This window comes from Aquarana catesbeiana, linkage group LG04 (assembly GCF_042186555.1).
Source record: "Aquarana catesbeiana isolate 2022-GZ linkage group LG04, ASM4218655v1, whole genome shotgun sequence".
NCBI classification, from domain to species: Eukaryota; Metazoa; Chordata; class Amphibia; order Anura; family Ranidae; genus Aquarana; species Aquarana catesbeiana.
Genome location: NC_133327.1, coordinates 165360021 through 165367607, shown reverse-complemented (window position 1 = coordinate 165367607; position 7587 = coordinate 165360021). Strand labels below are relative to the sequence as shown.

The 7587-nt window shown below is 42.1% G+C and overlaps 1 long non-coding RNA gene across 1 annotated transcript; it reads right to left on the bottom strand.

Annotated features, from left to right (window-relative positions):
* Positions 1–448: 448 nt before the first annotated feature.
* On the bottom strand, positions 449–1397 carry LOC141141439 (uncharacterized). Its single transcript, XR_012244080.1, has 2 exons — positions 1246–1397; positions 449–1143 (listed from the first exon to the last, which is right to left on the bottom strand). It is a non-coding gene; the product is annotated as an uncharacterized lncRNA (long non-coding RNA).
* Between the last annotated feature and the right edge of the window lie 6190 nt (positions 1398–7587).

Sequence of the window (7587 nt, the reverse complement as noted above, 5' to 3'; positions counted from 1 at the left end):
ACTGGGGATCTACTTTCTGTGAGTGAAAACATGGACTGTTGGTTGGGAGAGAACAGGTCAGTGGAAACCCAGAGAAACTAGTGCAGAAGTAAATGGAATGACATACTGTGAGCCTACGGACCACCATATAAACCATATTACAGTAACTTCCCAAAGACTGATGGGTGTTGGCGTGGGAGTCATGGAAATAGGCAGTGATGGCCTGTGGCTTTAAGTTTAACACCCAAAGGAAATCTATCGGTCAGGCAGAGGGAATTATTCAGAGTAATGCCCCTTTTGTTTAACTTGGGAGTGCTGCAGAAGAGGAAGCAATAGAACCAGGAAAGGATGGGAGGAGAGAGCACTAACAATGCCACATCCCGAATATAGAGACACAGGGAGGGGTACTAATTAAAGTAACCAAAGTCGGACTTTTAAGGCATGGAAACAATGGAGAGGTATCAAAGACTAATAATCATAACATTTATTGAAAAAAATACATAATATAAACATAGTGTTCAAAAAGATAAAAAAAACATGAAAAATAGTACAGTAAGTACAATAAGCCCTTGTGCATCTACGCGTTTCGCCATGAGGCTTCTTCAGGACACGATCAAGGTTCAGAGACGTAACACAAGAAAAGAGCAAGTCTCACTGTATGAAATGAGATACATTCCAATTAAAAGAAATGTTGCATAACAATATTACAACATGTTGCATTTAAAAAGCATATGCTAAAACATCCAAGAAGATTCTGAGGGAACAGTAAAATGGCAAAAAATGGCAAACAAAACAAGGGGTACCTTTGGAATGGTTAGGCCTCATGTATAAGATCCACGTGATAGAGAATTCTCCAAGCTTATAGAATCTTTCATATAAACTATGGAGATAGAGAAAATACAAGAGGCTCTAATACAACGAGTGTGATGCAAACGAATAGCTTGTATATGATTAAGAGCTAGCAAAGCCATGGTACCTAATAGTTTATATACTTTAAGGTATATCAGTATCAGGGGCAAGTGTCCGTCTTGTGTCCAAAAAAAGAGGGGAAAGACCGTCAGAACAGCAGTGTTGAAAAATCCAGCGTAATAACAATGTGATATGCCTTAGTAAGGTTCAGCACTGCTAGCAGCATGTAATAGAGCCCATGCTAATATGCATTACCTATGGACACAAAAACAAAAAAGGAGGGGAAGGGTGCATTACATAACCATAAGTAACCATAAGCCAGGGTAATATCTATAGAGGTGACAGGTAAAAACTTACGTGAAGATACCGACCCATAAATATGCCCCTAGGAGACAGCCGGGTGCTGTACACAAAATCTGCATTCAAAACATGGGCTATTTATATAAAAATCAGCCGCATCGCATCCAATGGGAGTAGCGGCGCCATGTGATGCAATCGCGTCCAAGCATAATAGTAGAAGGAATTATGGGCAATGTAGGCAGAGCAGCGAGTGGACGTGGCATTTGGTTTGCGCATGCGCGGAGTGCAAAGAGACCGCTGCATTATGGGGCTTGTAGGCAAAGTAGTGGACCAAGCCGCACTCATACTACATCAGCATACCACCCGAACTCCAAGAGCCAATAAAGGCCTGCCCAAACATCGCATATCGAATGCGATGACAGAACGGGGAATGTCACTGCCAGAGACACCTCCATGGGGAAACAGAGGAGACAAAGGGCCAACGATATCCTCCCATAGATAGGGGCTACATAATGTCATTAGAAATAATGACAGAGCGGGGAATGCCACTGTTAGAGATAACTCTCGGGGAAGAAAAAAAGAATAAACAATACCATATTGTAAATAAGGGCCAGATGCTGTCATTAGATGTGATGGCAGGACGGGGAATACCGCTGCTAAGAGTACCTCTGTGGGGAAGAAAAAAATGATGATAGATATTACCCTATCATCAATAGGGGCCAAAATACTGTCAACACCGAATCCCGTGGATGAAAAAGCACATGCTAAATAAAAACCAGCAAAAATACACATGAATAATAGTGGATTAATTATATAAATATTGATTGATTATATCTTGTTCCATTGTATAGAGATACAGTCAGTGTAAATGGCTTGCAATACAGCCTAGCAATATACTCCAATTGTGTGAGCTATACCTCATGGGAAAAACCCATTGATCCACTTGTAGGATCTTTTATTGATTAGGTAACTACTGCAAACAAAACAAAACAGATAAGTAGAAAAAAAAAAGCAGGAAAACAAGGAATAAGGAAGAGAATATATGGAGGGCAAATTATCAATTCTAAAGAAAGGTACCAAAGTCACTTTACAGGAAAGGTCTAAAGCTCATCATATCGTTCAGGCCCGGGTACGTTTCTCTCGCAGACCACCAAGGACATTCAATCAGATTTATTTCATAAATCGACCAATCAAAACTTAAGTGAAGCACATGAAGCTGCACTTGTGAATTTGAGTAGCAACTCTCACCTGGTGATCAAGCCCTCGGACCAAGGCGGAAATGTAGTAGTAAGGAATTAACTTCAATATAGAAATATGTGCTGGGATATTCTCAGAAACAGATTATGGTACAAACCAATATCTGTTAACATTATTGCTAAATTTAACCAACAATATGATGATAGTATACAGCCCGCCTTTGCCGATGGCTTGATCACCAGGGAGATTTTTTAGGGCATCCAAGTCCCCCATCCGAGAGTTCCAACCTTTTACTCGCTCCCCAAAATACTTAAAAACCCCACAAATCCACCAGGACGCCCCATAGTTACAGGTGTAGGTTCTAAAATGGAAAGAGCGAGTAAATTCATGGATGAATACTTACGCCCACATGTTGTCACACTACCGTCAAATATTAAGGATACCCTCGGATTTACTTAGAAGCCTAGATGGCCTCACTGCACTTTCTGGCTGCTCTTTGGTAGCCATAGATGTTGAGGCCCTTTATTCATTAATTCCACATGAATTGGGGATTAAGGTTATTGCCAGTTTTCTCAATGAAAGGGGACCTAAATCTGCAGGCCTCAATGGCTTTGTACTGCAGCTACTCTCTCACATTCTCACAAAAAAGTTTTCTCCTTTGATGGGTCCCACTTCCTCCAGGTACAGGGGTCGCTATGGGTACGTGTTGCGCACCCTCTTATGCGAACCTGTACCTGGGGGGGTGGGAACGTGATCTGTTTGCCAACGATGAGCACTCCAATCTTTTTTCATATGTGCTACGGTGGTTCCACTACATAGATGACATTTTGTTACTATGGGCGGGACCACCAACAGCGCTTGAAGAGTTTATGGCCATATTGAGTCATAATGATTACAATCTAAAATTCACCATGCAATCTAGTCTAACCACCATTGCATATCTTGACATTATTATCAATATCACTGAGGAGGGTCTGATTATCACGTCACTTTATCGGAAACCCACCGTGGGTAACACAATTTTACACGCACACAGTGCACATCCCCAGTTCCTTATTCAAAGCATCCCCTTTGGCCAATATTTACGCCTTAAACACAACTGTTCGAGTGATCTCAGTTTCAAACAGGAGGCAGACTGACTATATGAACGGTTATTAGCCAGGGGATACAGCAAAAGCAGCTTAAAAAAGGCCTTTAGAAAAGCAGTGGCTAAACCTAGGAATACCATCCTTTTCCCAGGACCCAAACAAACAGATTCTCAGAAAGTGAGGTTTATAACTACTTACTCTGACCAATATTCATGAATACGGTCAGTGATCCAAAAACACTGGCACATTCTTCTGGCAGATCCCATCCTAACTAAATACATAGGGCCCAAACCGGAAATCACTTATCGTCGTGCAGGCTCTATAAGAGATCGCTTGGTGCGAAGTCACTACTGCAAGAACGAAAATAAAGTTCTAGACCCACCGGGTCTTTTTCGTTGTAATGCTTGTGATTTCTGCGACCTATTATTGGTGGGATCCTCTGTTCTTCTTCCAAATGGCAGAATTCACTCCTTACGACAGTATATCACCTGTCAAACTAAAGGAGTGATGTACATTATATTTTGCCAATGTGGAGCATTCTACGTTGGCAAAACTATTAGGCCTTTTTGGAGGAGGATCAAAGATCATGTTTATTATGCCACTAGTGGCCTTTTGAACACTACTATGGTCTATCATATAGCCTTCAAACATAAATACGAACCTATGGTTTTCAAATTTGCTGCTCTGGATATAATCTACGAAGACCTCCGAGGGGGCAATTTTGACTGAAGTGTTCTTCAGAGAGAGGCCCAATGGATATATAATTTGCAGGCCACCACATACCCGGGCCTGAACGATATGATGAGCTTTAGACCTTTACTGTAAAGTGACTTTGGTACCTTTCTTTACAATTGATAATTTGCCCTCCATATATCCTCTTCCTTATTCCTTGTTTTCCTGCTTTTTTTTTTTTCTACTTATCTGTTTTGTTTTGTTTGCAGTGGTTACCTAATCAATAAAGGATCCTACAAGTGGATCAACGGGTTTTTCCCATGAGGTATAGCTCACACAATTGGAGTATGTTGCTCGGCTGTATTGAAGCCAACTATATATATTATATAGTTAATCCAATATTATTCATGTGTATTTTTGCTGTTTTTTATTTAGCATGTGCTTTTTTATCCACGGGATTCGGTGTTGACAGTATTTTGGCCCCTATTGATGATAGGGTAATATCTATCATCATTTTTTTCTCTCCCCACAGAGGTACTCTTAGCAGTGGTATTCCCCATCCTGCCATCACATCTAATGACAGCATCTGGCCCTTATTTACAATATGGTATTATTTATTCTTTTTTTCTTCCCCTAGAGGTATCTCTAATGCCCCGTACACACGGTCGGATTTTCCGATGGAAAATGTCCGATCAGAGCATGTTGTCGGAAATTCCGACTGTGTGTGGGCTCCATCGGACATTTTCCATCGGATTTTCCGACACACAAAGTTTGAGAGCAGGAGATAAAATTTTCCGACAACAAAATCCGATCGCGTCAATTCCGTCCGTGTGTGGCCTGTTCCGACGCACAAAGTGCCACGCATGCTCAGAAGAAATTTCGTCACGGAAAAGTTCGGGCTGGTAAAATTAGCGTTCACAATGGATACAGCACTTTTGTCACGCTGCAATGTTAAAAATGGTTTAATACCATTCTCTTCTTCTTTATAATGTGACAAGAATTAAGTAGTTTTGCTGCTCATATTCACACACACTTCTCACAAACTTATTTTTTTGTTTTTTTCTTGGGATTCCCTTAATATATTGTTACTTGTCACATCTGACAGAATGTTTTTTTTGGCTTTAAAGCCATTTTTGGTTTAGATTTTATGTTTGTATTTTTTCCAAGGCTGATCTTTGTTTAATGTTATTTTTAGTTTTACTCCAGACTATTTTTGTGTGTGTTTTGTGTGTCAAGTTACCACAACACCATTGATATCTTTTATAATTTAATCTCAAGGAGATTGTTTGTTGTTGGTGTCCCTTGTTAATTTCACATTGTCTTTTTGATATGTACCTGAATCCTCACAAACAAACTGTCCTTTTTCAAGTAAAACACACATAGGCAAGTATAATTCAAAACAAAAATCCTTTATTAAGGGCTCAGAACCAAACAAAGAGGGAGGCAACACTGGATCAGCAGGAGAAATTAGCGAAGCCTGGGACCCCCGGGGCAGACAACAATTCTTGAACATCAAAATTGGTGGCCTGAGGAGTCCATATGTAAGGGAGGGCAGTCTGGTCCAGAAGTCGCAGAGATCCGGAAAGCAGCAGATGACATCTGTGTCCCCAGGCTGTGGTACCACAAGAGGCTGCATCTTTTGGCCGACCAGACTGGATCCAGGGTCATCACTGGTCTTCCTTCCACGCTTCTCCGGGCTGTAGCTGTGCTGTTGGAGATGTGGCAGGAGGAGGAGTAGGACCTGGAGGAGGAGGAGGACTGGGAGGACCTGGAGGAGAAGGAGGAGAAGGAGAAGGAGGAGGAGGACCTGCAGGAGGAGGAGGAGGACCATCTGTGAGTTTGCAAAGGTGTGTCTGAGATGTAATTTGGCCCCTCATACCTTTATTAAGAGCCTCCAATATGAGCGACTCACACATGAGTTGTTACAATATAGGCCTCAATCTAGAAGCAGTATAGGCACAAGTTTGGCTCTTACCTTCGTTCTTACGATCGGCGCGTCCAATGCTCCTTCCTCCGCTCACAGATCATACGTAATACGCATGTGTGTTACGCTTTATATACACTGCGCATGCGTGTAACTCCGCCCGCCCCTGACGTTCTTTCTAGTCTATTCCCCTCCCCTTTTCGTTCTGCGCAGTGGGTGAAGAGCACATGGCGGAGTCACAGCAGGTGCGTGCTAATTATAGCAACGAGGAGGAGGCGGAGGAAAGCCCAGGGACAGAAACGTCCCGATCCAGAAGGAGAAGATTTAAGGCCACAAATATGTCATCTGGGGAGATGTTGGAGATGGTGGACATCCTGAAGAAGGTCGACTATGACGGAAAGTATGGACCTTACCCCAACCCCAATATCAGAAAGGCCAAGATCATGGCGAAAGTGGTCAAAAGTCTGCACAGGAATTTCGGGGTATGACGATCGAAAGATCAGCTCAGGAAGCGGTGGTCGGACCTGAAATTGAGAGAGCCCGAGCAGTACCGAAATATCCGGAGAGTTCTGCAAAAAAGTAAGTAGTTGTGCTGTGTTCATATTCTTTTTGTCTTTCTTACGTTCGTGCTGCTCCATATGCTTTTCTTAATTGTACAGTTTAAAATGTCAATTTTAATGTTCATGGGCCCATTATTCGTTCGTATCAAACATTTTTTTTTTCGCCCTCTAAAACACCATTGTTTAGGCCATATGCATTTTCCTACATTTTTTAGGGCCTACTTGGATGCAAAATATTTGGTTGTGTAGATGGGTTTGTTACTAGAATGAAATGCAAACTAGATTCTGTGTAAGGAGAGGACACTCAGCAGCTGTTTTTACATCTGGACACTGGAGCACTAGTGTGGGACACAAGAACACCATTTTTATTAGGGGGGGGCACACAGGTGCTCCAGTGTATAGGGGGGTGTATAGGGGGGTCTCCATCTGTGAAGCTTGTACTAAACAGGTAAATCTGTGAAGCTTGTACTAAACAGGTAAAGTATTGAAGCTTGACAAAGGCCAATAAAAAAGCGACATCTTGGAACTCTGCTAAAATTGACAATTGTACCCCACTTCCAAGCAATGTTTCCTATTTATAGTTCTGCCATCAAATATCTGTGTGCTAATTATACCATTTTTGTTTTACATAGGGGAGAAAAGACTCGGAGGACACCCCTCATCCGAGGAGACCACAGACCCCCCACCTCTGGAAGAAGGTGAAATACCCCCAACACAAGCGGAGCAGGAGGAGGAAGAAGATGTGGTTGAAATTGTCACCACAACAGGTGAGTGTCTGCGACCACAGGCTCAGGTAACAGATGTATGCTGGCAGATTTTTGATACCTGTTTTTGTTTGGTTTCTCTCTTTTTAGGTGATCGTGATGTTAGGGATCGAGATACTTTCACATCAGAAAGTGCCCAGATCCTGATCGGGGAGATCATGGGGTGTAATTTAGAATTGGAAAACCTCAAGAAA